The sequence below is a fragment of the Astatotilapia calliptera genome, chromosome 3 (assembly GCF_900246225.1).
Source record: "Astatotilapia calliptera chromosome 3, fAstCal1.2, whole genome shotgun sequence".
Lineage (NCBI taxonomy): Eukaryota > Metazoa > Chordata > Actinopteri > Cichliformes > Cichlidae > Astatotilapia > Astatotilapia calliptera.
Window position 1 is genome coordinate 37,020,892 of NC_039304.1, and position 7,772 is coordinate 37,028,663.

The 7,772-nt window shown below is 36.3% G+C and overlaps 1 pseudogene; it reads right to left on the bottom strand.

Annotated features, from left to right (window-relative positions):
- Window positions 1–276: 276 nt before the first annotated feature.
- Window positions 277–4,040, bottom strand: LOC113014441 (protein FAM111A-like; annotated as a pseudogene).
- Between the last annotated feature and the right edge of the window lie 3,732 nt (window positions 4,041–7,772).

Consider the following 7,772-nt stretch of genomic DNA (forward strand, 5'->3'; position numbering starts at 1 on the left):
TTAAAGGGTCATAAAAGCAAAAAGTTTACCATTTAAATTTGTTATGATGACAAAGGTACATTTATTGATTCTGTCTTAAGATTATTATAAGAAAGTAAAATTAATAAAAAAAAATAAAAATAGGGATGAAAACAAAAGGTTATCAAGACTTTAGATGTCTAACAGAGTACTCACCACCTATGTAATAGTAATAATAATAATAATAATAATAATAATAATAATAATAATAATAACAACAACTGATACTGAAAGCTAAACAGAATTAAAAATAAGAGTTCAAATCAACTCCATTCCCTCCTCAGAATCTGCTGTATTACCCTGAACACACTGCAACAGCTCCTCAGGTCTGTCTTGCTTTGACCCCACAAAAGATGCAATAATGTTTTCTAGATGTGGATTTCCCTTTTCCTCCTCCTCAACTCTTTCCAACAGCTTCTCATTCCCCTCTTTCTTCAGATTATCCACAAAGTTTTCAAATAGAGTGAGCAGAGGAAAGGCATACTCAATCACACTCTGTCCAGTCTTTGGAAATCCATAGAAAAATCCCCCACTGTGCAAACCAAACACTCGTCCATGACCATCGAAAACTGGGCAGCCAGAAGAGCCGTAATACATGAAAAAGTTGTAGGTCACATAGATATTTTCAAATGGGTTATTTTTGATCACCTGATTGACTGCATAAAGAGTGATGAAGTATTCCTTGATGTCCTCACAATTTTTATTAACAGCCTCCTCTCGTCTGTCTTTCTCAATGATACATATAGGATCCATTTTTTTCACTCCTCCTCCTGGGTGTCCAACGATACAGGCCTCACCGTCTGAAGGTACAGGTCCAAATCTCTTGAGGAGCCCTGGTGGAACCTGACTCTCTGTTTCTAGCTTAAGTATGATGTAATCAAACTTCTTGTTGCCAAAAAACACCTTGGCATTAATCTTGTTCTTCTCTGATTCGTGTTTTTCAAAGTTAAAGACAACAGTAACGTTTACAGATTCATGACAATTAGGTCATTTTGATTGAACCCAGTCTTCAAATAAGTGGGCATTCGTCAAGACATAGTTGTCAAAAAGCACAAAGCCTGTGCCCTGCTTTATGGAGGAATCATTTATGGGTACCTCTAAGAGACAAACTGACTCGCTCAGTTCAAGCAGCAACCTGACTTTGTGAATTTCACTAAAAGACTCCTGGATCTTTCCAAAGTTCTCCTTCCTCAGTTTCAGCGTTTGCTGGAAAGAATTTTTTGAAGGGAATCTAATTTCCATCCATTGTTTCAGATGTGGAAACTGCTTACGCAGTAGCTTATAAACCTCCTTATGGTCAATGCTGCAGCCTGTTTCTTTTGCTGCTGTTGTTATACTGATTCTCTTCTGCTGTGCTAGAGTTAAGACTGAGCTTGTTTCTGTTGTGCGCTCTGCATTATTTGATGCATGTGGAGGATTTTGCAGTTTCTGTTGCCCAGGGATGGCTACTTGATTTACATCTTGTGTTTCTGCATTGGCTTTCTGTAGACGACATATCTGGAATTTCTTATTTTCCAGATTATCAATTTCGTCTGTGCACTCAGTCTTACATTTGTCATTGATGTTGACCAGCTCAACGTAGCCCAGGTCATCAGTGAAGCGGCCATCTCTTTTTAGAGCTTCCGCCACAGTTATCCCCTTCCCTCCGTAAACACAAAGATACTTGAACTGATTTAGTATTGTGAATTTGAGATGCTTGTTTGGTTTTAGGTTTTTTCCCTCCTGTTGTATCAATGTAAAAGACAGAATAGGAATCTTTTGGACGTATATCTCTAACATCTTTAGTCTCCCCTACCTGTTTATTATTTATACTTGATATGCTTAGGAGTTCACCATCTCTGATACAAGGACAAGGAAAATGTGTTGGAACAATTGATTCGTCATCTCCTTTACCCCTCCGAATGATAACATATTCATCTGCACACTTAACCGTCCTCTTATATACCGTTTTAGGTTTTATGGCCTCCAGCACTGTGCAAGGTCGCTCACAGTCAATGTTGTATTTCACTGAACCGAATTCCACTGTAAATTCATGTTCATGTGGGTCCTGCAAGAAAATAAAAAAACAAAAACAGTTGTTTTTTTTTTTCCTGAGAATGGGCTAATTTTGCAGATGTGATCGGGGCTGGCTATATGATGGGGCAAGAGGGGACAATGCCCTCTTAAACAAACGTCCTGCTCCCTAAAGTAAAACATTTAGAAGTTGAGTAAGAAAATAATAGATTACCCACAAACTGAATATGGACAAGATTTACTACAGTAGCTAAAAAATCTGCTGGAAAAGGCACAAATGAGTTTGTCCGCAGGCTCACACAGCACTTGGCAGAGAACTCCCCTCCCCCTAGCTAAACATCCATGCAACACATCTTGCCATCGCTTTCAAGTTGGAAGTTTATAAAGAACCCATGTGAAAGTATTGTGGTTAAGTTAAATACAATGTATTAACCTACTTCTATGAAGAAGTGCAGCTGCAAAGAACGTACTTTCTCCCGTTTAGCTACGGCAGGCAATGAGGTGCATTTAATATCTCTCTGTTAATTAGATTTTCCATGAAAACGCAAAAAATTAGGTATTTATGTTTATGTTGTTTTTTTTATTACTATACCAACACTTTTTAGTTTTGTAAGTATTGGCTATATTAAAAGGTCTTATTTTATTTTATTCTTACTTCCTTTTGCAAATTTATTTGAATTAGGCCCTCCAATTAAGATAGATTTTATGTTGTTGGTTGTAAAGATCTAGATGAATATTTTATTTTATTCTTTATTTCTATTTTTCAGTTTTATTTTTCAAGACTTTGTAAATTCTCTTTTATTTAATATTACTGGGCCTACCCTTTTTTAGTTTTGTTAATATTGGCAAGAGTGAAAAGTGTTTTTGTTAGTTTTGAATATATTCGATATAGGCTATCCAATTAAGGTAAATGGTCTGTTTTTAATTGTTAGAATCTGATGAGCAGTATTTCATTACATTTTTTGTTTGGTTGCTTTTCTGTTTTCCCCCGGAGGGATTGCCACCATAACGTGGTCAGGGGGTTTGCGTGCCTTAGTGACCATAGAAGCTAGACCAGAAGAAACTTAGCCTTCAGGTGAGACACCCAAGTTGGTCAAGTCTAATTACATGACAAGAACAGTTATCCAGAGTAGGGCTGCCACAATTAGTCGAATAGTCATGATTACATCGACTATCAAAATCATCAACGACTAATTTGATAGTTGGCGTGTCGTTTGAAGCTTTGTAAAATCCTGAAAGATGAGGAATAACTAGAAGGATTTAAGAGTGTAATAATGGACTAAAAAAAAGATGGCAGAAATGCATGTGCAAGGATGCCAGCTGCTGTTGAACACTGAAGAAGAAGTAGCAGTCTACATGTGAGTGAAGTTGCCCCCCCACCACCTTCTTCAAATCCAACAAAAGTGGTATCAAACTGCAAAAATTTTTTGTTTGTGCTGCTATCATTCTAAAGATATTAATAAAAATGTGTAAGGTCATCAGAGGTCAACCAGCCCCCCCACATTGATTAAATCAAACAAAACTTGTGTCAATCAACTATGCTACGTTTGTGCTACTAAAATTGTCATTTGCATAGAGCCCTGCCCAGCAGCTAAGGTTGCTTAGAAGGACTTACACCAGAAGAAGTAAAATAAATTTCTTTCCCTAAAAGGGAACATCTAATAGGAACATTTCCTGCTAGGAAACCAAAACATGACCCATCATACTCATTTTTGTGTTGGATTTGATTTAATTTTGTAACAAACTATATATGATAGCATGTCTGTAAGGGGGTAATTTAGCAAAAAACATAAAAAGCAAAATAAATGCTTAACAGGTATAAATTGTTATGAATTATTATAAACATTTACATCAGCTTCATTTGGTTACTTTGCTTTTTCTGGTGTTAGCAGCAAATTTTTTCTGGCCTGGACACAGTTTCCCTTTGTGATCTTTGTCTTGAAAAGTGTTAAATAGATATAAATTAGTTACTAATACATGAATTGGCATATACAGCCACTTACCTCCATCTTGATGATTCCCTCTTCTCAGGTTTATTCTGAAAGAGAATGATCATGTTAGAAGGACAGCTGTGGATAGTCTCAAGAACTAATACGACAAGTATAAAACATGAGGTGTTATGAGTCACGGTTAAAAAAATCCTCTTCGTACTTATTGAATCACCTCGTTTTTAACCAGATTTCAGCCCTTTTAGTAACAGACACAATGTTTCTGAGACTGTGGAACCCATCCAACTCATTCTATTAGTCATTTTGATTTTAGTGGACCTGATTGCTAAACACACCACTAAAGTACTTAATTGCACAAGATGGAAGAAAATCTAACTTGATGAATGCAGGTCAAAAACTGTTGGGAGCATGGTACACAAAGGTTTGTAACTTGTTAATAGCAAATAATGTGGAGTATTAAGTATTAAGTACTAAAAAAACTGGACCAGGTTTTTTAGTAAACCTGGTCCAGCCCTAACTTTATGCTTTAGCAAAAAGGAAAGTTTGAAGCCTAACCTTTTGAGCTAATAATTTTGATTGGACTAGCATACTATCCTATGATGACACTAATAAATGTTGTGATCTATTATACTCTGCTATTAAAGGGGTCTTGTCACAGTTTCAGAAAGAGAGCCATTTAAAGAAACGAGTTTATTCCTTGCCTTGGATTAATACTGAATGTAAACAGCTTATGAGACTCAGAGACCAGTTACTTAAAAAATCGTTACAATCTGGATTAAATACTGATCGATTACATTTTATATCTGCAAGGAATAAAGTCACACAAACTTTGAGAATGGCAAAAGCAAATTTTTTCATGACTGTAATTAATAGTGCCAAAGGAAACTGTAACCTAATTTGGGAAAATATTAACAAACTCCTTGGTAACAGTAAGCATAATGCTGATTCAGACCTTGAACTTAAATTTTCCACTGAACTGGTATCAGAGCCTCTCAGCCTAGCTACTAATTTAAATGATTTTTTTCCAAAGTACTATTAATGAAATTGCACAATTGTTTTCTAATTCTTGTGACCCTCAACAAAATATTGGGAATGCCGACACCAAAGAGGATGTTTCTTCTCCAGATTCAAAGTTCAATATTCAGAAAATTACAGAAAATGAAGTAGAAAATATAATCTCTAAATTAAGAAGTTCTAAAGCAAGGGATGAGTTTGGATTCGATACCAATTTCTTGAAGCATTATAAATCTTGTTTTTTGGTGCCTGTGACCCATCTTATTACTTTATCAATCACGCAGGCAGTCGTTCCTCTGAGTTGGAAGGTGGCAAAAGTTACACCAATTTATAAATCGGGTGATAAAACAGACCCTGTTAATTATCGACCTATTAGCATGCTCCCTATCTTTTCAAAGATAGCAGAAAAGTGGGTTGCTAACTCTATCATCAAACATCTTAATGACTCCAATCCGGGTTTGCACCCTATGCAATTCGGATTTCGCACTCTTCATTCAACTGAAACGGCTGTCTGTGTTTTTGTTGAGAGAGTGAAATCTTACTTAGACAAGAGCAGTTATGTTCCGGCTGTTTTTCTTGATTTCAAGCGTGCGTTTGACACTGTGAATCATCTTAAGCTCTTGTCTAGACTGCCGACATTTAACTTTAGTAATCACACTGTTAAATGGATACAGTCTTATCTATCAGATAGAAAACAATGCGTGCAAATAAAGAATAGCAAGTCACCCTATCTTTACTGTACGCAAGGTGTCCCCCAGGGTTCAATTCTAGGCCCCCTGTTATTTTCACTTTATGTAAATGACTTGCCTAATGTGTGCAAAAATGTGGACACGATTATGTATGCGGATGATACGGTAATTTTTACGCAAGCCAAAACTGCTGATGATGCAGCCCATCAGCTTTCACTGGCATTACATGACTTACAAAAATGGCTGAATGACTCATGCTTGTGCCTTAATTTTAAAAAGACTGTATCAATGTTTTTTAGTAAACCTAAAACAACCCTGGCTGCAGTAAAAGTCTGCTTGGGTGCACAAGAATTAATTAATGTTGAGGAATTTAAGTATTTGGGAGTGCTACTAGACTCTAAATTATCCTTTAAAAAACACATTAAAATAGTAGTGAAAACTGTAAATGTTAATATACAGAACTTTAGACATATCCGCACATCATTAACAGACACAGCAGCGATTACATTCCTGCATTCTATGATACTGGCTCATATTGAATATTGTATTACAAGTTGGTCCTATACGAGCTCTGCTGCTATTGGGCCAATTGAAGTATGCTACAAAAGAGCATTGAAAATATTAGATAAAAAACCTTTTTCATATCACCATTGTCAAATTTTAGAAAAATACAAGTTTTTTAATTTTACTAATTTCAAATAATTTAAATCTGCCTGTCTAATATACAAAGTTATATATGGTCTGGCGCCTCCACCAATGAGTGATTTTATCAAACAAAAGTCTAGCAGTGTTGCCGGGTCTCGACTGACTCGAGCCAATGTTAGAGGTGATTGTGAACTGGCACTCAGGCGGACCACCTTTTCACAGAATGCTCTGTCATATCAGGGAGTGAGCTTCTGGAATAGTCTTCCACTGTCAGTGAGGGAAAGTACAAGTCTACCCATCTTTAAGAGTCACTTAAAAGGGCAGCTGAGGGACACACAAACATGTAATCATGTTTAATAATCATGTTTTATATTGGACAGGAAAAAGAGTTAGTGTATTACAAAAAGGGAAACAACTGTTAGTGCAATGGGTGAACGCAATATCACGATGGTCAGGGCATGTACAATACTGGGGTTTGTGCAATATAATTGATGTGTTTCCGTTATTGTTATCTATACTGTCCTCTGTGTCCACTCTCCTTGTCATTGTTTGTTCTAGTATAATGTGATCACTGTTTTTGTCCTTGTCACATGACCTGTAAATAGTGTCTCTGTATGTTTTTACTAACTTGTGTTTAACACCAACCTGCCAGAGGGTCTGCAGATGGAAATTAGCCCAAGGCTATAATCTGGCATATTTACATTTGTTAAAATGTTCATTAATATGTATTGCCCCTCTTTCTAAAAAATAAATAAATAAATACTTTTACACAAAACGGGGCCAGCTCTATGCTGATGCAAGAGGGGGCAGCATCTCCTTAAATAAATATCCTGCCCCCTTAAGTCAAACTTGAAGAAGTAGAGAAAGATAATAATAGATTACCCACAAACTGAATATGGACAGTTTACTGTACGTATTCTACAGTAGCTGAAAAGGTACAAATGAGATGGTTTCACCTCTCGTTCACTCTTTCCGTCTGTGCTCTGTTTGTGCACAGGCTCACACAGCACTCGGCAGTTAATATGCAAATGAGTTGGTGTCAGGTTCTTCAGTTGGCAGAGCAGAGCAAAATGAAGTAGCAAATCTCTGACTAACTAGTGCCAACTCAAAGGTTTTGAAAATGGAGTTTTTATTTAACCTTCTGATTAATTTAACAAAAGAGAACTCAAATAATAACTTTGATATATATTAATTCTATTATTTTAGTGCTTATAAATTTATTGTGCGATTTATTTATCTATTTATTTATCTTTTCTTTGTTTTTGTTTTTTGTTTTTTTTGTTTTGGGGTGGGGGGGGGGGGGGGGTTGTGTCACACTGATGATGTACAAATCTCAAAAGTCTCAAAAGACTAAATGACAAATCAGCAATCCAAGGACGGAAAACCTCTGACACAACACTTGCCTGAAAAAATAAGAATCCAAAGGCAATCTGTAGAAAAGGTG